This window comes from Elgaria multicarinata, chromosome 1 (genome assembly GCF_023053635.1).
Source record: "Elgaria multicarinata webbii isolate HBS135686 ecotype San Diego chromosome 1, rElgMul1.1.pri, whole genome shotgun sequence".
NCBI classification, from domain to species: Eukaryota; Metazoa; Chordata; class Lepidosauria; order Squamata; family Anguidae; genus Elgaria; species Elgaria multicarinata.
Genome location: NC_086171.1, coordinates 67,072,105 through 67,097,050, shown reverse-complemented (window position 1 = coordinate 67,097,050; position 24,946 = coordinate 67,072,105). Strand labels below are relative to the sequence as shown.

At 42.3% G+C, this 24,946-nt stretch overlaps 1 protein-coding gene across 1 annotated transcript in view; it reads right to left on the bottom strand.

Moving 5' to 3' along the window:
- Nucleotides 1–24,297, bottom strand: part of ELMO1 (engulfment and cell motility 1) — a 361,047-nt gene extending 336,750 nt beyond the window's left edge. Inside the window, exon 1 of the mRNA XM_063129690.1 lies at nucleotides 24,045–24,297. The gene's annotated coding sequence lies outside the window, so the exon portion shown is untranslated. The remainder of the gene's footprint in view (nucleotides 1–24,044) is intronic.
- Between the last annotated feature and the right edge of the window lie 649 nt (nucleotides 24,298–24,946).

The following is a 24,946-nucleotide window of genomic DNA, read 5'->3' as shown; positions in this document are numbered from 1 at the left end:
ATGTTACACATGTCTGCTATAAAACATTAACTTTAGTCCTCCAAAACTAAAAAACAAAAACCCAGCATTTTGATCGAGCCAAGTACCTCAGCCAAGTTTGGACACAGTGGCTCTGGAAGTATAATAAACTAAATTAAACTAGGACGTTGCTTTAATTTCCCTGGGGGTATGGGGGAGAAAAGAAACGTTCCATATGGAAACATGCAGACATTTGGCCTGGCATGACTTTTGACTGTATTTTTGCTCCCTTCGATAACCCCAACACTTGACAAACCTAAATGCATTCACCTGTAAAACCATTCAAGCTAAAAACGGACACTTGCCACGCTGGCATGTTTAAACACAATGCTAGCACAGATGGATTTAATAGACAGGACTCTCCCCAGCTCTTTTTTTTTTTTTTAAAAGAAACCCTGAAGTTTAGCTATTGTTTTCCTTCAACTTCACACAAGTTTTAATTTGTTGCATTCATTCATTATCAACTTAAAAGTACAGAACAAAAAGTATCCATTTTCCTGGCTGGCCAAGAAATTATTTCAACTCAGATCCACACGTGCTGTATGATTAGTGGCATTCTAAGTTAAAGGAACAAAGGGATGCCCCACACACCAATGGAAACAAAGCACTTCTTACACAACAATTCAGCATGACAGCTTCCTATAAGCAGCCCCAGAAATACTCTTCGCTCTTTGTGATCAGCAGAGGCGTCTAGAATTACACCCATGCATACAATTAATAAGGAGTTGCCATACTTTTGAAGAGTTTATTCCTCACATAGAACGATTCAGCAAGAGGCTATTCTGCTCCTGTTAAAGACAGAGGTTGGGGGAAAATGTTAAAACCTGATACTCTGGCCAAGCATACCTCTTTCCATTATTTTTAGCAGAAATAGTAATTCCAGTGTAACAGGTTTAGAGCATGCCTGGATGTAAAAGAGCTATTGCAGGGACAATAAAGCCCGCTGAATTGGCATCCTCCTCTGCTCACTAATGCGCAAAAGCCTTTTCGTGACCTTTAAGCACGAACGGTGCTACGTGAAAGTAAAATATACTGTTTGAGCTACAAATGAATCTAATTACTCAGGATTTATGACAACTCCAAGAGGGATGCATTAACAAAGACAGGCTGCAACAGTGTGTTCATCAGATGACGAAAAGCCATTTTTAAGCTGTAAAGCTTCCCTATGAAGCTTGAAAAGAAATGTAGGGGAAATGCATGGGAAAGAAAACTATAGTGCAAGGGTGGACAACTTCAACGGGTCTGGGGGCCACCTTTGCCACCCCAATCCACCACTTACACACACAGGACGCACTCCTGCTGCTATTGCTGTGCTGACAAATTCAGTGGCAGTAAAATCAGCAGCAAATCACTATGGAGCAGTAAAAAGGTAAAATGTAGCTTGTTCTCAAGCTAAATTTGACCTTTTGACCTTTCCATAGCAGTCTGCCATTGAAATGCCACAGAAAACCACTTTTTGCTGCAGGGGCAGCATGCGACCTGTGGCCCACGTGTTGCCCACTCCTGCTATAGTGCATGCTCCTTACGGCAGGAAGATGGGTCTCAAGATACACAAGCACTTGCCCACTCTTGGCCATGTGGATATCCTGCACTTGAAGAAACTTGAGAACTTTTATCTGCCCAACATAAGTAGTAGCTTATGATCAGACTGTTGTGCTAAAGGCTGCCACTCAGGCTAGACAACTCCTGTTAATGTACCTGCCCATGTGTAAGCATCCGAACCAAAGTATTTCATGATGCCACCTGACATTCCAAGTGCCCTCCTAATCCACAACCCACATCAACCCTTGCTTTCTCACTAGAGCTCCCAGCCTCTTCTAATGTCAACTACAACCATTTTTAAACCACTGAAGATGATGCCAATACATGTAGAACAAAAGATACATTGTGATGCTTTCACTGAGCCATTAAGCCCTTTGGAGGAAGCATAATAGATAAATACATGTAGGTATGCATGCATATATGCAATGGCCCTATTTGGGGGGGAAATGTATATGCATTTAATATGCAGCAAAGCAGCCTTCTCCACCTGATGCCCTCCACATGTGTTGTACTACAATTATTTGCTGGCTGGAGGATGCTGGGTGTTTAAATCAAACATACCTGAAGGGCAGCAGGTTCGGGAAGGTTGCATTAGAGAAAGCACAAGAGCCCTGAGAAGGAGAGAATGCAGGGTTTAAATGATGATCCTGCCATGGGGTGGACCTTTAAAATCCACACCTGAAAGCAAGAGGTGACCCTTAAATTTGGAGGCTGCTACTGACAAATCTTGATAAAATAGTTAAGAGCAGAGACACCACACTGACAACAAAGGTCCGCATAGTTAAAGCAATGGTATTCCCCGTAGTAACCTATGGCTGCGAGAGCTGAACCATAAGGAAAGCTGAGCGAAGGAAGATAGATGCTTTTGAACTGTGGTGTTGGAGGAAAATTCTGAGAGTGTCTTGGACTGCAAGAAGATCAAACCAGTCCATACTCCAGGAAATAAAGCCAGACTGCTCACTTGAGGGAATGGTATTAAAGGCAAAACTGAAGTACTTTGGCCACATAATGAGAAGACAGGATACCCTGGAGAAGAGGCTGATGCAAGGGAAAGTGGAAGGCAAAAGGAAGAGGGGCCGACCAAGGGCAAGATGGGTGGATGATATTCTGGAGGTGACAGACTTGACCTTGGGGGAGCTAGGGGTGGCAACGGCCGACAGAAAGCTCTGGCGTGGGCTGGTCCATGAAGTCACGAAGAGTCGGAAACGACTGAACGAATAAACAACAACTGAGTTAGGATGCTGTGTAGATCTATGTCCTGTGTGCATCCATAGCCTTGTTTTTTGTGGAAGTGGAACTCCCAAGCAACTCTCTCAGACTGTGCCAAGGATGCTGGCAGGGGGAGCTAGTCCTTCCTGGAACCACCTAACCTTCTATAAAACCTCTTGCTTCAAAGACAACCATATCTATGAATGATTTGAGGAGACAATAAAAGGGGACATATCGATGGGAAGTGGGGGGACATGAACCTAGAGATGCCCTCCATCCACGTAGTAGCTCCACACTGGGGAGAGACCACAGCTCAGTACATACATAGGTCCCATGATCAGTCCCTTGAAACCTCCAGCTGAAAGATCTTAGGCTGAAGAATAGGAAGACAACAGCCTGAGGCGTTGGAGGATAACTATCAGAAGCAGACAACCTGGTGATCTCCAGATGCTTTAGACTACAACTCCTGTTATTACTTAAGCATTCCTTGACAAGGCTGGCTGGGATTGAAGAGAACTGTAGTCCAAGACATTTGGAGTACACCATATTGCCTACCCCTGGAACAGACAATACAGACTAAATTGAGTAATGGTGTCCTGTTATGGCTAAGTCAGGCTCAGCCCTGGAGCCAAACTATGGGGCAAATCCAGTAACAAGTCAGCAGATAGACAGAAGGTCAAGTACAGTTGAATCAATTCAACAAGAGGGCAGCAGATAAACAAAGGTCAAGAGCACAGTATTACCAGTCAAGAAAGTGAAATCCAACAGAGGGATCTGAGGTATGGCCAAGGTCAAAACAGGCAAGCAGTCCAACACAAACAAAGTCCAAAGCACAGAATGTAGAAGGTGTCCAAAGGTCAGTACCACAAAGGATCAGTCATGAAGCTACAGTTCAAGTCACTGGAGCTAATAAAAATGTGTTGTTCCAGTAGCTAGCAATCTCCAATTGAAAGCATATAAAGCCAGAGCTCCCAGAACCCCATCCAAAACTCAGCACTTTGGCAGGAGTCTTCTTCATGAGTAAGAACTTTACTCCTGAGTAGGCTTTTACTCATGAGGAACCCAGTTGCTACAGGTATTGAGGCATATGCTTCACCTCCATATGGCAGCCTGAGGGTCCACCTTCTGGAGCCAACACAGTTGAGGGCAGGATGGACTCTAGGTCTTCTCCTTTGACACCATGAGCAAGGAACAGTCATCAGGGATCTCATTGGGGTGTTCCTCAGTGCCTACTTCTGAAGGGCCTGATGTACCTTCTTCATGGATGCCAGGGGTGCCTGGGATTTCACTAAAGCAAAGGAGCCCCACAGTGCCTATATGCTCTGTCAGAACAGGGTCATCCCAGCTTATGTCAGAGTCAGGTATGACAAATGGCCTGATTCAGTATCCCTATTTGGGCGTTCCCCTGAAGCAATTAACAATCACATGGAGGGGGGAAGGGAGAGCAGGGCTATGGCCTCTGCCCCACCCCCACTGGCCAGATATTGAATGAAGGAACATCTGCAGATGGAGCCTTCATGACCAGGGTTCCACATCAAGGAGAGAGAACCTACTTGCTATAAGCAGGCCAGCCAATATGTGTACAGGAAGAAGGTGGGGCCACAAGGACAGGGCTGGCAGGTACAGACCCACTCTCTCCTCAGTGAGATTAACAAAAGCCACCTGAATAGAGCTAGTATAAATAAGTTATCTTCCTATCTTTAAGCCCACTTATTGCCCCCAATTTCTGAAGGGGCAAACACTGTTGGGGGCATAATCTTCCTGGTGGTGATGGACAGACAGGTAGTATCCCTTTTTGCACTAGGCCCAGACAGTGCAAAGGCACATGCCCACAACCAAATAAGGAATTTTCAAAGACAGTGTGCCACTGATAAGATTAATCCCTCCTTTCTGATGATAGTCATTGTTAGTTGATCAGGAGTAAGAACAACATTCTGTTTACTCTGACCAAGCAATGGCAATTTATTTTTGGAAGAACTGTTAGGACAAGGTTTGAATCCTTTCCACAACCATCTTTTCATTTTACTTTACGATTTCAAACCAGGGTTTGGAAGCCTCCCTTTTCTTGCAAATCCACATCTGCACAAAAGCTAGTAAAATGCACAGTTACAGCGCAGAGTTGATTGGCAGCTGGTCCTGCTGAAGACTGTTAACACAGCAGGGGCTTCTTATGTCAAGCAACAACAGAAGCAGTCTCTCTAAAAACATGCAGCAAAAGAAGTCTCCCTGAAAGCTAGACGATTGTCAGCTTGGGGCTTTTATAGTTTCAAGAGTATTTACTACTGGTTTGCCCTCCAATACTAGATCACAAGTTCCTGTGATTCACAAAAATAAAAAGGGACAGAAGTTCATCTGGAGATGTGTTCTCCAGAGCAAAGGACAATGTTTGTGTTTTTTAAAGAACAGATGTAATAGTAGATGAAGGGACTGAAATAGGTTAGCACTACAACGCTATTTAGGCCAAACAAGAAAAGTTTGCTATTGACTTCAATAGGAAGTTGATTGCATGAGAAGCCCATCAATCACACTGAGTCAGTGTGGTATAGTGGCTAGAGTGTTGGGTTGAGAGTCGGGAGATCCGGGTTCTAGTCCCCACTTGCCATGGAAACCCACTGGGTGATGGTGGGCCAGTCACAGACTCTCAGCCAAACCTACCTCACAGGGTTGTTGTTGTGAGGATAAAATGGAGAGGAGGAAGAGGATTATGTATGCCTCCTTGAAGGAAAAGAAGATGGGATATAAAAGTAATAAATAAATCATTAGATTTCTTAAAGTCAGCTAACTACAAGGATAGGCAACCTGGTGCCTTTCAGAAGTTTTGGACAACAACTTTCATAATCCCTGACTATTGGCCATATTGGCAAGGGCCTAGTTCTAAAACAGTATATCTAATTATCCCACATGTGGGTTCACATATTTTTTTTACCTGTGAAAAACACAACCAGGGTCTTACCAACAGAACGAACTGGCTAGAGGCAACACCAGTATTTCTCATGGTACCAAATTTTACCTGTAACAGGCCCCAGGTAACACTTCCTGCCATGACACAGGCTCTGAAACCAGGCCTGGCCGTGGCTATTCCATGCTCAAGCCAAGCACCACCACTTGATACGCCTGAGGTGAAGGATAAAAACCACCTTCCTCCAAACTATGTGGAGGAAGGGGTTAAATGGAGAAGGATTTCAATATATAAAATAATACACTATGAGTTGTATGTGCTGAGGTGAATTATTGTCAGAGTGGGTGCTAAATGTATAAACTTCAGATAATATATGCCAAACAGACATGTGGGATTTTTGTGGTAGTTAAAACAAAATAATTAAAAATTATTTTAAAAGTTCACAAGCTTTGTTTCAAAATAAAACATTTAAAAACCTTTTTGAAACCTTTCATTCAATCCTTTCACCCATTCACATACGCTCTTTCCTTTCTCTCACACAATCACTCTTGAGCTTTCTTTATTATCAGTATTGTTTAATATACATCAACTATGTGCACACCACACTCCAAAGACACCACTCTCTACACTGAACCTCAAATTCTCCAGAACCCAAGTACTCTACACACAGAGAGCTAAAGCACTTAAGGCTAAAGACTCTAAGAGTACTTAAAAGTCTCCCTCAATCCCCTCAGTCATTCCCTTATATATCACTCCTCCTCCTCCCAAGACATTCTAACTCCACCCACTCAGGCCAACATTCTAAAAACCACAGACTTACAAACATCTACAGACATACATTAGGGAACTGACTTGCGGGGTGTAACGCCACACTTCCTACTGTTTGGCAATAGTTTTCGAAATACAATAATATAATAATTGCACTTAAGTTCATCCTAGTTTACAAAACCATATGAGGTGGTCCATCAGTTCCTGGACTGAGCTACTTCCGATTGCAGCTGGGCATTGCATAATTGAATACTACATCAGTCTTTAAACAAAAAAACCTGCAGATTGTAGATTAGATAGAAGGAAGTAGAGTTCTAGATTAGCCTTCTCTCCAATATGCTAGTTTGATATATGCAGGAGTTCTTTTTTAATGGGCTAGTCCACCAGGAACACTTTAGCATCTTATCTGCTGTTCGTGTGAAACCAGCCCTGGACATCACAACAGAAAGAAAGGGAGCTCAACCACCTAGTACTTTCCCAGTGGATAAAGGGGGGGAGCAGGGGGGAGGAGAGTGCAGGTGCAAAATTATTTAAAGTGGCAGTGGAATGAGCTCCCTAGAGCTCATTCCCTTGTATACCTTTCGGCGCCAGATAAAGATCTTTTTATTTTCCCCATCACTTTATCGTTCTGGCCTTTTAGCTTTGCTGTTTTAAATCCATATTTTAAATCTCTGGACTCCTGCTAGGTTTTATTCCGGCAGTACTTTTATATTGTAATGTTTTAGATTTTATATTGTTTAACGCTGTACTTTGATGTTTTCATTTTTGTGAACCGCACAGACAGCTTCAGCTATGGCACAAAAATGTAATAAATAATAAAAAAAAGATACCAGTATACAAACATTTGAAAGTGTAACTTATGTGCAGGATCAGTAAAGTACAAAAACTAAGAATTTGAAATTATGTGTAGCAATTTTACAAATATAGACAGAGTACTAAAATAGAGGGAAACCTTTGAAATAACATGTGCTAGTTTTGCTTATTGATTAAACAGCAACCAGAACCAGAACCTCTATGATTATAATAAATAAATAGAAGGAAAAGGTGCAAACCCTGAAGGACTGATCTAGATTCCCTCGCCACAATAAATTCATCACAATTCTCACTAGGCTCACAATTTAGATCTTCAGCTGGACTTACTTTCAGGCAAGTACATATAGAATTGCAGTTTTAGTGATTACCGATTTTTTAAAAGGAACAAATATTTGTTATATCCTGCTTTTACATGAGGTCAGGGCCGGTGCCAGACTATTTTGCGCCCTAGGCAAGGTGAGCTACTTTCACCCCCCACCACCACCAAAATGCCAACTTTGATTTTTAAGAACATATGTTTCCTGGAAAAAATAAGAAGCACAAAACTTGAAACTGCTAATTTTATTTTAAAGTGCAAGAAATATGTCATGCCAATTATAGCAAACAAATTGGAAAGGAACGTCTATGGGTCTAAAATGCATTATTTAATGGGAATATCACCTCCAAATCATCCCCAACTCACACACATGTGTGCACACACACACACTCAGCATCGCTCACTCCAAACAAACACACAAATGAACACATGCATTCACTCAAAGACCCCCTGCACCCCATTCACGTTCCAGAAATCCAAACGTGGAGCCGCCCGCCCCCCACCCCAGCATCCCTGGCTTTGCTTCAGCGGGCGAGATGGCGCCTCGCGCCCATCCAGCCAAAGCGAAGCCAGGGATGCTGGGGTGGGGTGGGGGGCTCCACGTTCGGACTTCCACCTGGAAGCCCGAACGTGGAGCTGCCCCCCACCCATCCCAGCGTCCCTGGCTTTGCTTCGGCTGGACGGGCACGGGGCACCATCTCACCTGCCCAGGCCCAGCTGAATCCTCGGGCCAGCTCACAGCCAACGCGCGTGAGTGCTGCGCTGCGCCCGGCACCCCTCTTAGCTTGGCGCTCTAGGCGGCCACCTGAGGGGCCTCTATGGTAGCACCGGCCCTGCATGAGGTTCCAAATAGCCTTGCATCCAAGGAACTGATCAAACCCACATCTGTGTCAGCTTCAGCGATGCTGATGCCTCAAATGCCCCAGACCATTCGTTGGGCCTACTATTGTTCTACACTGAATGGTGCTTTTATTTTTTTAGTCACTATATGCAGATATGAGACAATAAATGCAAACTGCACACAGATGATACCAAATAAATGCCTAGTAAATATTTTTATTTGTTTTCTGTGCTCAGACTCACATTATTTTATGTTTGATTTTGATTGATAGTTTAACATTATAACTTAGAAGGGGTTATAACTCCTTATTTTCAGAGCCCAATATTTGGCCCATAGGGTAAGAATGAATGATTGAATGCCTAATTAGTTTTAAGTTGGTCTGAAAGACTATACACACCAGTTTTGTCATGCTTTCATTCTGCATCTCAGTAATCCTTACAACAATCCTATAAAGCAGTCCACCATAACTGCCATGTTAGAGATAAACAGCCATAGCTGAGAAAATGATGGCTTGTAAGGCCAACTACCAAATTAATGGTTGCCAAGATTTCAAACAGGGGACTTCCCAGCTCAAAGTTCCTGCTCTCTAATCAGTATATAAACAGCAGCTCATGCATTACGTATCAAAACTCCACTGAAAGCCTACATAATTAAACATAGACTCAGTTCAGACTTCAGATCATGCCAACGAAACTTAACTATAGTTTGTGTGATGTCTGAATCGACAAACTGGAAATCAGAAATTACGGTTAGATATTATTATTATCTATCACTATTAGCAAACCAAGGTTTCGTGCTGTGGTTAAGCGCAATGTCTGAATTAATAAGCCATAATTATGGCTGATTCTCTGCCTCTAGAGATCAATTGCACAAAGAAGCAAAAGTGCTCAGCAAGTGCAAAAGAAAAACAAAGTTTTAAATCATGGTCTGTTTGAAAGCTCAATCTCCGATTTAGGTTTGAAATGACGGATGACACAAACTACAGTTTGGTGTGATTTCTGAACTGAGGTGTTAGTTTATTATTATTATTATACTGATATCCACTCATCTATATGCATACTCAGACTGGATTACAATAGAACATAAATAAAAAATACACACAAAACTACAATAAAGACTAAAAAAATCAGACAGATTAAATTGTAATAGAATAGAGCTTACAATCTTATACCCCCTAACTTGTGATTAAGTTCCACTGAACTCAATAGGACTTACTTCTAAGTAGACATGTATAGGATTGTACAGTTAAACATTTAAAACTTGTTCAAAGTGTTATGTTTTCAATTTCTATTAACAGATGCCTGATGTAGTTCAGTTGGGTGTCCCAGATCTGTGATGCCACCACTGAAAAGACCCAGATCCTTGTACTCAGTCTTCAAACAACTTGCATTGTCATCCCATGTGATCTCAAAGCCTGGACAAGTCCATATGAGAGCAAGCAGTTCTTAAGATAACCCAGCCCCAGACTATTTAGGGCTTTAAATGTCAACAGCAAAACTTTAGAGAGAGCCTGGAAACAAACAGGTAACCAGTGCAGCTGATTTGAGAATGGAGTAATATATCTCAATCTGCAAGCAAATGATGAAAGTCTGGCCACTGCATTTTGGACTATTTTCAACCGCAACCCCACACAGAGAACAACGCAGTAGTCCAGGCCAGAAGTAAGTAAAGAACGGATAACTGACATACTTTCAAATAAACTGATACTTAGGCAATGTGATGTGCACGACACAACACTCCAAAAATCATCCAGCCAACATTAGCACATCCATTTTTTAAAATGTAAAAAATTATGAACAGATTTTAAATGTGAAATGTTTCGGCATAACACACCAGCCTCAAGTCACAAGGGCAAGCTACAATGCCACTTATAACATTCTTCCCCCAAAGCTCACATATTTGAGGATGAGAACAAAAGAATTGGGATGTGAAAGAAGTACTTACAAGCATTAGTTAAAATTTATTTACTGCAATCCAGTATGTTTGGAATGAATTTTAATGTTTTAATGAGTTATAAAGGCTTAAACTGATAGTTAATAGAGATGCTTAGTCAGTTATTACAGAGCTCCTGGTATTTTATAGACCTTGATGCTAAAAAAAACTGCAGACTGCATACAGAAATTTCCATTATCTCTATTCATCAGCAACCTCTGTAATCATTTTCCAAGTAAAGCAATATAAAATGAAGTGCGAAAGAGCATATTAACCCCATTTCTTTCTCACAGGCATAAAAGGGCTCTCACGTCCTACACACACCATTATTTAAAATTAGGGTACAATGATTTATAAAACAGAATTTCATCTCTGCCCTTCATATTCACAATTGATTAAACATTTTCATCATACCTAGCATCTGTATGAATCGTAAGAGCAGAGGCGGGGAACGTCCAGCCCATAGCCCTAATCTGGCCTGCAGAAGTTCCCTGTCTGGCACAATGAGTGTTGGGTTTCCTCTGTGGGCCCTGTCCTGTCCCCAAGCCCCATCTCTGATTTGGCAGCATGGAGAGGAATCAGGGGAGAGGAATCAAATGTGAGGGTGAGCAACACAAAAGGGAATCCCTTCATTGTCTCCAATCAGAAAACAGAAATAATATGGAAATTCCCCTGGGGTGGTGCTGCAAACCAACTTGGCAAGCACTTGTAAGACCCAGTCATGAAAGCACTTGTTGAGTCCCTTCTTATGCTGCCCCTATTAGGACATGAGTGACATGGGAAGGAGGTCAAGTGCTTTTTTCCAGGTAGAGAAAGGCACAGAGCTCCGTGCCTCTCTGCATAGAGGGAAGAAATTTGAGTGGGGTATGGTCAGATTATGGCCTCATCTACACCAAGCCAGATATTGCACTATGAAAGCAGTATATAAAAGGAAGGAGGCCAAACCAAGCAAGATATAGCAGCATGAAAGCGGTATATGGGCCCCAACAGTTATCAGTGCACTTCAATACCACTATAAAGCAGTAGTGTGGCTCCTGCCTTTTATATATTGCTTTCATACCTGTTTCATAGTGTAATATCCTGCTTGGTGTAGATGAGGCCTATGTCGCAGTAGGGGAGAGGAGCTTTGGTGCAGAGCCACACACCCTTGATATCATCTGGCCTGCTGGCTTGGCAATCTGACCCCCAGACCAGAAGAGGCTATCCGTACCTGTTTTAGAGTGTTCAGGTCTGGTCGTTTTGTAATTGAAATCCAGCATCAAACGCAAAAGGGCCTTATTTGGTTTGAAAACAGCAGAGGCCATAATCAAGGCCATTGGGAAGGGGGGCATGGAGCCCAGGTGTTGCCTACCCCTGCTCAGTGGCTATGTGCCCCTGCATTACTACATGCCTCCAATCACTATGAAAACAAATTACATTCTGCCCTTTACTTTCTTACTGTGCTTTCCCACAAAACTTAGCTGAGATTTTTGCCTGAGACACCATTAGTTTGATAGGAGCAGGTGAGGTGGAGGAGAGCAGAGTCGAGGTAAGACCAGTGGTTAATGTATTGAAAATATATACCCCTTGCCATCCAAACCCAATGCACCAACCGCCTGCTTCTTGCCTCTGAAAATGTCATAGAATGGTAGAATAGTAGAGTTGGAAGGGGCCCTATAATGCCATCAAGTCTAATCCCTTGCTCAATGCAGGAATCCATGTTAAAGCATCCCTGACAGATGTCTGTCCAGCTGTATCTTGATTGCCTCTAGTGTGGGAGAGGCCATCACATCCCTAAGTGATTGATTCCATTATCATACTGCTCCAACAGTCAGGAAGTTTTTCCTGATGTCCAGCCGGAATCTGGCTTCAGCATTCATACTACTCCCCCACAAATATCAGCCCCTACCTAAGCCACTTCACTTCTCAGCAATCCCACCATCGAATCCCCCTCCCATATGCAACTGCTTGTCTTCCAAGCCTGCTAGCTTAAATATGCCTGTCATCCACAAGACCACCATCACCCACTCCATCCCCTTGGCTGCAAACACACCACTCAAATGCATTGCACTCCATTCACTGCACAGATTGACACCACTACTGATGGTTTAAAGGAGACAGCAAAAAAAAGCTGGTGCTGAGACATCCTGGCCTCGTTATACAGGATAGAGAGTGCTGAGGCAGCTTTATGAAGTGCATTGGCCTCCTGGCCCTGAAGGTGGCTCAATCATTTTGGTAGAATGGAGAAGAAAGAATGCTGCAAGCTGCACTGCGAGGACCCAAAGTTTTTTCTGTTTTCTGTTTGAAAAAACTCTGTGCTAGGCCTGATACATCTGCACCATGCTAGGCACTCAGCCTTTGATCTATCTGCACTGCAGCCAGGATGGGGCATTATGCCAATGTAACCGTGAACTCTTTAGCACCATGTCTGCATGTGGTTGCTTTGCAGAGCTCCATTCCTATTTATACAACATGTTACTCCCTTCTCCTAGAGCCCAATAAAATGCAGAGCTAAGTCCCAGGCTTACATTTGCTCGACACTTGGTATGTTTGCTCTAGCTCAACAACACACGGCTTCGACTAACAAAATGAAATCTTTTTGCCCTTTAAGAGCAATTCTGATGTTTAGGACCAGAGTGTAGAACACAGAATAGTAGGCTCAAGTTATAGGAAGCAAGATTCCGTCTGGACATCAGGAAAAACTTCCTGATTGTAAGAGCAATACGACAATGGAACCAATTAACTAGGGAGGCTATGGGCTCTCCCACACTAGAGGCATTCAAGAGGCAGCTGGACAACCATCTGTCAGGTATGCTTTAACATGGATTCCTGCATTGAGCAGGGGGTTGGACTCGATGGCCTTATAGGCCCGTTCCAACTCTACTATTCTATGATTCTATGAAAATATTAAAGGGTGACTTCTGGAACTTCCATTTATATCATGTGACAGAACTATCAATCTTCTGTATTTCTTCAGACAACACACAAAACAACTCAGAATTAATTTGACCAAAGGTTGTATTAGAAATCTACTGGTTCTAAATCAGCAATAAGTTACTGCTCCTCCTCCAATACATTTAAGCGTGCTGCTGTGCAAGATCCAGACCTAGAGACGGCAGCATTCCTCCCGCAACTACTACTGATGAAACCAATGCTGCAGGCCAGGACTTGGAATTTCTCATGTTTCATTCACAGCATAATTCTGCATGCCTTCAGATAGGAATACAACAAAAGCCACTGTCAGCATCAAAGAGATAATTAGTGTTTTTGTCAAGCCTACTGAAAAGCATCATGTATTATGCAAACATTTCAGCAATAAGAAAAGAACTCTGTATTCCTACATAATATTGTTACTTCTGTAGCAAATAGTCTAAAAATCTGCTTGTTGAACAACATTAATTCATTTTCAACATAATTTTAATTAGACCCATGGAGATAGGTGGCCAAGCCTAAACTGAAAATGCAGTACATAAAGGGTCAAGAATGAAGGCAGATCACCAGCTCCAGCTTAACCATGATTAACAAATTGGAAGCCAGGTTCAAGAACACACAATCCCTTCTCCACATCAAAATCCCTTCCCAAAATTTCAGAACTAGGATGATTCCAGATGATTCTTCTAGAGCACCAGTGCCTCATTCGCAGAATTTTACAAGGGGTCCGGATAGCCACAGTTTCCACTTGTAACCCTCCCATGTTTTCCTGCCTCCTTTTTTCTTACTGCAGACAAACTGTTAAGGGGAAAAAGACTGAACTGCTGCACAATGTCTGCTAATAGGTAGCATTAGGAGAACTCTGTCTGGAAGTGGTTCATCACCACCTACGTTGGACTGATTTCCTGCCTTCCATGTTCATAGCACTTTATAAAGAATAAGAAGCCAGAGCCCTATCTATAAAGGCTCACAATCTACATAGCAACATAAGGAAGACAATACAGTAGCCTTTCCCAGACTGGTAACTTCCAAATGTTCAGGGCTACAACACTCAGTATTTATTATCTTTGGCCATGATAGCTGGGACTGATGGGAGTTGAAGTACAAATCATCTGCACAGCACCATATTAGTGAAGACTCTTCTAAACACTGAATGACTTAATTTGTAAGCCTATCAAAAGAACAAATCCCTTGAGTTCATGAAAATGATGACCACGCCATATTTTGTTGATGATACTTGCTTTACATTTTGTGAAGCATAATAATGAAAACACGAGTTTTAAATTTTCCTCACTGGGTGCCGATTAGCTTCTGGGCAAAGTACAAAGTGTTGGTTATTACCTTTAAAACCCTACATGGTTTGGGTCCAGGCTACCTGTGGGATCGCCTTCTCCCATACAATCCGCCCCACACACTCAGGTCCTCTGGGAAGAATCTACTTCAGCTAGCAAAAACTAGATTAACAACTGTTACCCAGAGGACCTTTTCTTATGCCCCCAGCTTGTGGAATGGCCTGCCGGAGGAGATTCATCAACTTGACAGTCTTTTAGAGTTTAAAAAAGCAATAAAGACTGATCTATTCTAGCAGGCCTATCCAGTGAAATTTTAGAATGTTTTAAGGATGTTTTAAAGATGTTTTAATCATGTGTGGTATGTTTTTAATCACTTTTTAACGTGTATTTTATATCATGTTTTTATACTGTTTGTTTTATACTTTGAATGGTTTTAGTTTTTGTGAACCGCCCAGGGAGCTTCGGCTATTGGGCAGTATAAAAATGCACTAAATAAATAAAAAATAAATAAATATTCTCAGAGAATGTTAGTATTGGAATGGACCTTGGAGGTCATCTAGTTTAGAGTATGCCAAATATCCCAAGGACCACATTCCTAAAATATCTCTGCTCATGCACTGAAATCTGAAACATTAGGACTGCATCTGTCTGTCCTCTCTTCTGTGTTTGAATCCTGAAAATCAATATGATCTGGTATCAGCGGGCAATGCTTTTGCTCATGTGTTTGCCACAGCTCCTGCAAACCTCTTCCTGTAAAACTCCATTCCAGGTCCTGCAACCTGACAGCCCTCATGTGCTCCAAACTCCCATCCCCCAATTTACTGCTGTCTTGACTTCCTTCTTTTACTCCTCCCATCAGTCCAAGCGGTTAGAGTTTGACACAATTCTAAGTAACTGAAAGTTGAGCCCAGTGCAACAGGAAGCATTGGGCAACCATAACTACAGGTGTAAGCACTGCAGCTCTGCCTGCAGGTTTACAATGTGTATTAAAACTTCCTAAATATGTTTTGCTCGTTAGAACACATTTGGAAAGGGGGGTAGAGGTAACACCTGATATAGCACCAGATTTAGAAAATGTGGCCTGGGGATGGGGGGTGAGAAGCTTGGCAAAGGGAACACACTCTACTACAAAGAACCATTTGACAAGACACCAAAAGGTCTGGTGAAAAAATAAACTGCAAATATACTGGCTTTTAAGCAGTGATTTTGCCATTTGGCATACTAGATTCCATTTCCAAAACAATGAGGCTAAAGTATTTGAGGTTTTGAGGAATGAGCTAAAGAACTAATTTATATAAGAACACCAAAACCTAAAACCCATCATTTTGATTCAGTACTAGTCCTTTCGAATGAAGTGTTTCACTAGTTGAGCTCTGAAACCATGGCTGTTGCTATGAGAATGGATGTGTGATATGACTAGTACATTCTAGATAACAGAGAGGAAGGATGCAATTAGAATACATCGGATACATGCAAGAGGACTCAGAACAACATACCTTCCAACTCACGTTGTATCTGTTCACTCAAGAGAGAAGTAGGTACAAAAAATCAACTATTCTCTCTAATACGGGCTATACTAAAAGCATGTGTTTTATTCGAGAATATATTTGTCATCAAAGCATATCTGTGCACTAAATTACTATCAAGAATTGTGTGTCTATCAAGAGAGCATATTGCTTTTTACAATTTTCCCGCTTATTTTCCTATGTGTCTATTGCTTTTTGAAAAGAAAAAAACAACCTTCCATAAACATGTATATTTATTTACAAAATATTTCGAACCCACATTTCCTTTCCATTCATGGTGGTTTACATGTTTAATACAACATGCAGTCTTAATTTACTTTGCATATCCTAATATTCCCTTCTTCCCTCTTATGCCAGTATCTAGATTATAAGCCTTTGGACACAGGCTTGCCCCTCTTTTTGGTGCAGCACTTTAAATACATTTTTGATGCAGCAGTTAAATTACATACTATTCATTCAAAACAGAAATGATAGTTTTCAAGTCCATTCCTTACAATCACTATAGTACACAGAAGACTCCTACTCAATGTAGCTGAGAGGTAAAATGTAACTGAGCACAATGTAATAGCTAGAACACAGCATCCTACACATTTCTGCTCACATGAACTACTTATATTATACTTGTTAACTGCCCATCAAGCTTTATTTACTTTCTTCTGCAGAAGTTAATGGAAATTATTTCTCTTCAGAGGATGAAGGTAAAGGGTTGTAATCCATAACCAGTGCTTGGTACAGGAGACAGATTCTGCCTTCTCCTGATTGTGGACCTATAAACTTTTCCTATAGATTTTACTCCGAGTCATTTACTTCTATGGGGCAGGGGGTGATCACTGTGACAGGACCTTGTGTAAGACAAGTGGTCCGTGTGCAGCACTAACTTCCCCTCACTTTTAAAGATATTCAATATTAATCATTTGATAGCATTTTATAAATAAAGCTTTGTAGCTAAACTGGGATTCAAAACAATGATCTATTTACTGCCTGCCGCTGGTCCCAGAGCGATATAAAAATTATAGGTAACTTTAAAGGAAATCACAAACTAGACAAAAGAGTTCTCTTTATGGGGATACAAGTCTACTCAGTGGTATGCCATACTGAGTTCATTGGATACTACTCATAGTTGTTCAAAAGTGGGAGGGCAGGGAACTGGTGTGCCAAATGACAAAGGGTCCAAAGTAAATTTTATTCCTTGAACCACAGAGTAAAACGTCTGGAAACTGCTTCCCCGACACTTTTCCTGTTTCCTATTCAAAAGCAAGGTAATTCAGCCTTAAAGATGCCAACATATCAATAAATCATAGGTGTATCTTGTAACACTTTAAACAGGTTTCATACACACACAGAGAGAGAGAGAGAGAGAGAGAAGAAACACCGTAGTACTACTACATCCCTAACTAGAGGATAGAGTTACAACTGTTGCAATAAATTGGCTTGTCTTTAAAACACATTTGTAATATCATATGAATATAGCTGGCTACCTCATGCTATGAAACACATAGGATTATATTGCACATAGTATGTAATTCCCACCAATATACTAACTCCTAAAAATTTATCACTTAGCTACTCAGTTAACATGAAGGGGATGGGGGAGAGACGGAAGAACAAAATAAAAAGGAAATCAATCATTAGTTTAACAGGCACTCTTAGCATGTTTCTCTTTTGCTACAAGTTAGTCCTAATCTAAAAAAAAAAGCAGATTCAGAACAGAGGAAAGTTCTTACAGCCACATAATTCTAAATCTATTCTAATTTAGAGGGATGTGTTTTGGCGCTTTTGAGATGGTTAGATACTAAATTAGGTTAATTTTTAAATTGAATTATATGATTAAATTAAATGGTCACAAAAATGTATCAAAGATTAAAATAGGCCAAAAGATTTAAAAAGTGTCCTCTAGATGTGATTCCTGAGAACAGAAAAATACAGAACATTGAAAAATTTTGTTCTCTCATTGCCCATTCTAAGTACGAACTAGTATATGCTCCCCCAAGGTGAATGCAAGCTTTTTGGCTACCTGCTACAAGGCAACAAAGGATTTAGCAGTATACCCACTAACTTATACCAGCAACAATTTCATCTTTGGGTAAAAAAAAAACTTAAGTCCTGAAGAAAAACAAAAATGCCCATTTAAGCACTTAGGACCAATTTGCTAGTCAATCTCTAACCTCAAATAATAAATGCTCACAAAAGGTGAAAGATGAAGGGATTCCAGTAACAAACATAAGAGATGTAGGATTACATATGGAGGGCAAGGAACAAAACATTCAACCAAAGTGGAAATTTGCAGAGAGATTAGTTAAGGGCAGGCATGTTTAGACCAAAAGAACACCTCAACTCCTGCAATTCTCAGCATCCCCCAGCCAACAGTAGGACTTTTTTCTGTCTGAACATGCATAGGATTGCAACCCAAGATGCTTTGAGTAGGGTGGGAAGAGCAATCATCCAGCTTCCTGCCCTTAACACTTATTGTTCTCAATCAAATACAAGAGACACTTATTAGAGGCAAGATATATAGCAGAATCAAGTCATAATGCTTTTTCCTGGAATGTGTCATTTCAGGCTGCAATAAGTGGCTGTATGTTTGAACACTCTTTCTTTGGCTGCCAATGAGAACTGTTTCTTTAAGCCTCATAGCCACTAGAGGAAGGTGTAATGTACTCCCCGTAATGACCACAGCTAGGGAAGGAATGGTTTAAGTCACCCCACTCCAATAACGCCCCACTCTATTAAAGTAATGTATGGTTTGGCCCTTATGTGGGTTACCCAGGCAATCTCCTATCCAGGCAGGGACCACTCCCAGAATTGCTTATTTGTGTGTGTGTGTGTGTGTGTGTGTGTGTGTATTACCTTTAAGAATAATTATTTCAACAGCTTGGTATAGAATTGGTTGAATGCAAAACCTTTCACAGAGCACAGTTACAAAGTCAGGCAAGTCATAAAAGTCTCTGCAGCAAAAGGGAGTCCATACTTCAGTGCACACATAAGTTCCTACATTAAATCTCAACATCCGCAATTAAAGGATCTCAGTTTGCAGGACTGAGTAATATCTCTACCAAGTTCTTAGGGTGGGGAACAGCACCATTGGACTAGAACTGGTAGATCAAGACCCACTTACTGGATTACAGACCATTAAATAAATGTATATTCAAAAATTAATAAAGTGAGTCCAAACACATGCCTGGGCTAAAAGTGGGTTCCAGGTCTTACCAGCGTAGAAAATATTGGCCTACTTGTATCAGTGATCTGACTTGGTTTAAGATGGGTTCATATGTTTTAACCCACAGCATTGCCACAAAAACTTTGCACTAATAACATGCAGCATGCTGAGCCTGGAATAGATGTATCTATGCAACAAAGCACATGTCTCTCTCTACGATGTCCAATAACTTCATTAATATATAATGACATTTATAGACTGCAAGTACTTTAGAGGCCAGGAAACATCCATCCTGTTTTGTTCAATTGCTGTTATTTACCTTGGGCTCTTTTGAATAGGGTAGGCTATATATCTAAAGAAAAAACCTCAAGCACACATTTGGTTCAAAATGTGAAACAGTTTTGAGTAGAGATGGGTAGCCTGCTCTAAGGGTCTTATCAAAGGAATAGCAACATGTACAGCCTATTAGTGAAAGGATATTTTAGAAGGGCTCGGTGGAATGGTCTTAATTACCCAAAGCTGGAAGGCAGCAGGGTTTCCAGATGTTCCTTTATTTTAGCAGTTTTTCTTATTCAAAAACTTCAAAGGCCCACAGAACAAAAAGGCCATCCTGGTTTTCAAAGCAATACAACAATATAACATCCCTTAGTTTTGAATTATAGCAGAACAGGTCATTCTCCAACAAAACATATTCTGGGCAAGTATCCCCAACAGCCAGTCTTATCAAGGACAGGAGGGCAAAAGTATACTGCATTTGATTGACAGTCTGGAAAGCATGAGATCACATCCTAAGCAATTCTCAATAGCTTAAGCCTCACAGTAAAAACAAGAAATCCCACATGAGATCAAACTTCACAATCCAAGCAATTTCAGTTACACAAAGGACGGAAGGAAGGGTGGAGCTGCACCATACGCGCATACATTTGCTCAGTAGTTTGCCACAGAAAGACAGCACTGTGAGGAAGTGTTATTACATGCACTATTGTTTCAGCCAGAAACTAACGGTCTAGTTGTTTCCATGTCCTGGCAGCAAACACACAGGAGAATAAGCAGCAGACTATCTATCTAAGGTAGAAAAGGGAAATGCACCCTTCACTACAAGGCATGCATATTATATGCACCACTAGAAGTTATGTGTGCATCACAGGCTACAGTGCACACCACACTTGCTCCAGGCCAATTCTATTGACTTTAATAGAAGACTCTTGGAGTAAAGAGATTTGCCGATCACAGATATGCATAATAGTAAAATGAAACACATTAAAATGAAATATTTAGTTTTTGTGGACCACTCTACACATCTTGTAAAAAAACCCAAAAAACCCCGACTATGCACACATTTTCATGCAGAACATAGTGTGTAACTGAAGCAACAAATATTTTGTGACTTCTCTGAAAAGACTGGAGTTTATGCACATATAATTAATATTGGGCTTTGTTCTGTTTGATGATGAATATTATGTCACTAGATAGCATGTGTACTTGCACCACCTCATAGATGATTCAAAGATCTTGCTACCCTAATTAGTTACTACTAAATAACTAATTAGTAGCAACTGAAAGTCATATGCTAAGGAAGGAGACAATATTAATAAACATAAACAGGGCAAATTATTAGTACAGATTACAACTATCTGCTAAGATTACATGTGCACATATAGCACAACTAGAAAGATACTTATTGGATATTAGATGTTCTGACACCAGCATGATTTTGTGCTAATTTACACAGCTAGACTCAGCAATTGCTATCTCATGCAATTCAATATTAAATAATGTGTAAATCTGTCTACAATATTCTTTTGAATTATAGAAGAACAGGTCATTCTCCAACAAAGAACATTCTGGACAAGCTGGTTACAAAAACACATAAATGAAAACTTTAACAGTCATTGGAATTATAACTGAAGAAAAGAAAAGGGACAGCAGAGAAACTCAAGGGGGTTTAGTAGATACTATCTTTTCCAATACTGTAGAAAGAAAAAAATAAAGAAAAAGGAACTACAGTAGTGAATGAAGAGCCAAAGTGCACACACTGTCAGTGTGGGCTGATGTACATACTAGGCATTATTCTGCCTAAGCCTCACTAATTTAAATGGAAGAGTTAAGCACATGCTTAAATCTCTCTCAGTTAAATCAATCAGACTGAAAAGTGCTTAACTTTGTCTGGCCCCTGCCCATTATGTATTTCAAGTGCATATATTTGATGTTTTAAATGCACACCTAAAGAATATAAAGCATGAATGCAACTAATACTGTATTTACAAACAGGCATATTGTACAGGCATACTTGTTAGGAACCAGGATTGACTGTAGCTCTCTGTCAAGGGCACAGGTGGGTTTGTAGCCAATGATACTCAAGTTAGAGCCATTTTTCATCGCTGCTTCTAAATAAGTGGAAGTATAGTTGTGAGCAGTTACTTGAAATTAGGGTCTTGATAAGATTTTGACTCCTGTTTCTTGCTCCAAGAGTTACATCAAAGTTTTATTTCCCTTCTCCCTTTAAACTTCCCTGATAAATGTACAAAGCAGAATTTCTGAACATGTGCAAAAATAGGATCCAAACTAGCTGTGGTAACCCTATAATTTATAAAGACTAGGATTGCCAAAAGACTATTATAAACTCCCTTTGCAGCAGTGGAGGTCTTTGTCACTCCTACCAATGAAGTTCTGCTAGTACTCCGCACCTGTCTATTCATGCCCAATTTCAATACGTCACTCTTCAGTTCTATGCAGTGCCTAACTAGTTGTAGAAGAATTAAATTACACTGAGTTAAATGATGCGTTTGAAAGAGAAATGTAACTTACTCCATCGTGACACAGCTTTATTCACTTGTAGATCCGTACAGCATATTGCTCTCAGACACATGAACATACTGAATTACATCACCATCATCATTATCACTTTGCTGTCAAAATTTGATGTAGAGGAAGGGGAAAGAATTGGGTGAGAATCAGGGGACTGTGCCAAAGACTTCATGGAAACAGTGGGTTTTGAGGAGGGATTTGAAAGAAGTAAAAGGGTGGCATCACAAGGATATTCCTGATGACTGTTCCAAGCATACAGGGCATCAAAGCAGAAAGAGTGGAATCTTTTGAGTGAGCACAAGACCTTCAGATGGCCAAAGGTGGTGGAGCTTCTGAATTATACAGAGGAATCTGTGTGTGATCCTTCTGGTGCAATCAATCCTAGACACGTCTACTCAGAAGTAAGCCCCGTCGCATTCAGTGGGTACAAGATTGCAACCTTGGCTCACCTCACGTGCCATATCGTGGGGGCAACAAATGGGTCAGAGACTCAGTTTCTTCCAAAATGCATCCTACTATCTGGACGATTTTCATATAAATTGAGATTTTCTGCCTCAGGCACCAAAAATGCTGCGGGGAATCTCTCTTTATATGCATCTTCTGCTTTATAAGATGTTCCTCCTTTGGGGCCCGGGAAGGAAGAAGGGGTACTTCCTAATGTCACTTCCGCCCTGTCCCCTTCCTCTTATTTTGGCAATTTGCTCATTGTCAACCCTCGCTTCTCGAGTCTTTTTCAGACTTTTTTTTTTTTTTAAGTGGGACGGGAAGGAAGGGTATGGTTTCACACGTGCCGGGAGTCAGGTGTTGAATCCGAGCCTCTGTCGCCTTTGGAGGAACCTGTGGCCATTGGCTGAGAATCCAGAGGCGTCCGAGTAAAGCTACAGAGAGGTGGCGCTTTCTCCTCCCGGTGGGTGGGTGGGTGACAGACGGAGCCGTGCTTGCAGCACCGGCTGAGCCCAGAGGCCGCTATGTAGGGCAGCGAGAAGAAGGCGGGAAGCTCGGGAGAGGCGCGCATCGTCTTCCTCCCCCCCCCCCCCGCGACCTCACACTCGCAAACTAGGGCAGCGGCTGGCGAGCCTCAGCCGCCCCTCACAAGCCACGAGGGTTAGCGTTTCCTCTTCCTCAATGGCAAACTGCAGCAATTTCCTCCTTTCTAGCTCTCCACCCGCAAGCCCACGGCGCTTAACGACAGGCACTGTCCAGTCTCCTGGCACTGAAAACACCCCCTTTATTTTATTTTTTATTTTTGCTGCTGCTTACGCCTCCAGCTCCCCACCCAGGGAGAAAACTCCGCTTCTCTCGCCAGCTGGGAGCGCACTCAGGGGCAACCCTCGCTCCCCTCAGACTTCCTCACAGCCAAACACGAACATTTGTTGCGAGAAGGACAACCCGGGGGAGGGAGGGGTCACCTGTACTGAGCCACCACAGACGAGCACACTCACCCCAAATCTTCCGGCAACGTTCAGGCATCTCTGCAGCACCCCCGTTCGCCTCGCCACACGGGGACACCCCTGGCGAAGCGCCCTTTGGGGCGTTCCCTGTTGCCGCCAGCCTTCAACCCCCTCGGGGTGTCCGTCCCGCCTGCCCCCTCCTCGAAGCCCCCACCGCCGCCTCATTAGCGCAATTAACGCCTCCCTTTCCCCCCACCCCCACCACGGGGGGAGGGAGGTCCATCTGCCATCGCCTCGCTCCGCATTTCCCACGCACGCCTTTTTTGAGCAGCGAGAGCCCCGCCAGCGCAGGCAGGTAGACTCATTGCCGTTACAACAACACCGGCGCAGCGTCGCACCCCCTGCACTCCGGAGTGAGCCCGGTTGAACTCAGCGGGACCCATTCCTGGGATGGCAGTGCAAACGCCCCTCCAGAAAAATCTTGAAATAAATCAACTGCTCTATCGCTTCCTCTAAGGGCGACCCACGATCTCTCTCCTCCTCTGCCCAGATAAAAACATATAGATCACACAGACACACACACACACACTCCTCCTCCTTCCAGTAATCGGAAACTAAATACCTTTTTCGTTTGGAAAACGCCAGCCCCGGCCAGTGAGAATCAGTTCCACAAAGTGCAGCGGCGGGTGGAGAATGAAGTTGGCTGCCCTGTCGCAGGGACTACAGCACCCAGCACAGTTCCTGTCGCCGCGCGAGCGCCTCCGCCGCCACCACCACCATTGAAGTTCGCCTTTTGCCGCGGCTTGTTTTGGTGTCTGGCTTTCTGACTCTCGCTCCCGCGCGCTCTATCCCATGCTCAGACTCGGAACACACACGCAGCCTCGCCTCGCCGCCGCCGCTATTGCTGTCTCTGCTCTCACTTCCTCTTCCTTCCTCCTGCTGGCCGAAGACACGATTTGCATCTGCAACAAGCTCCGAAGATGGGCTAGAAACTAACTAATCGCTTCTTTGGAGACTGAAGAGTTTTCCACAAAAAAATAAATATCCTTTGGATTTCACGCTTTACATCCCCGATCCAGCAAATGTACAATCGGATCGTAGCCATGTTTACACGAAAGTAAGTCCGACGGAGTTCAGTGGGTGAAGTAAGGACGCAGGATCGGGGTCCTTCAGACTTGCAGGCCTTTGTATGAAGACAGGTGTATAACATTTTTCCTTTCTGCCCCCTGTCTCTGCATTCAAAACATACCTATAAATAGGCGACAGGGGAGGGACCTAATATTTATACATTCAAAGTAAAATTACCCCTGCAAGGGCTACTAGTGCAGTAGCTGCTTTCCATTCCGGGGGGGCGGCGGGGTGGTTGGATGGGGAAAGCTGCTGCTAAACGCTCGCTGTTGCACTTTGCCCCGAGGGAACTCTCTTAATTTTCAGAAGAGTTTGCAGCGCAGTTTAGCAGCTCAGATCATCACCAAAAGAGGGCGGTAGTGAATACAAACGCAGCCGCCTCAAATTCGGTTTACC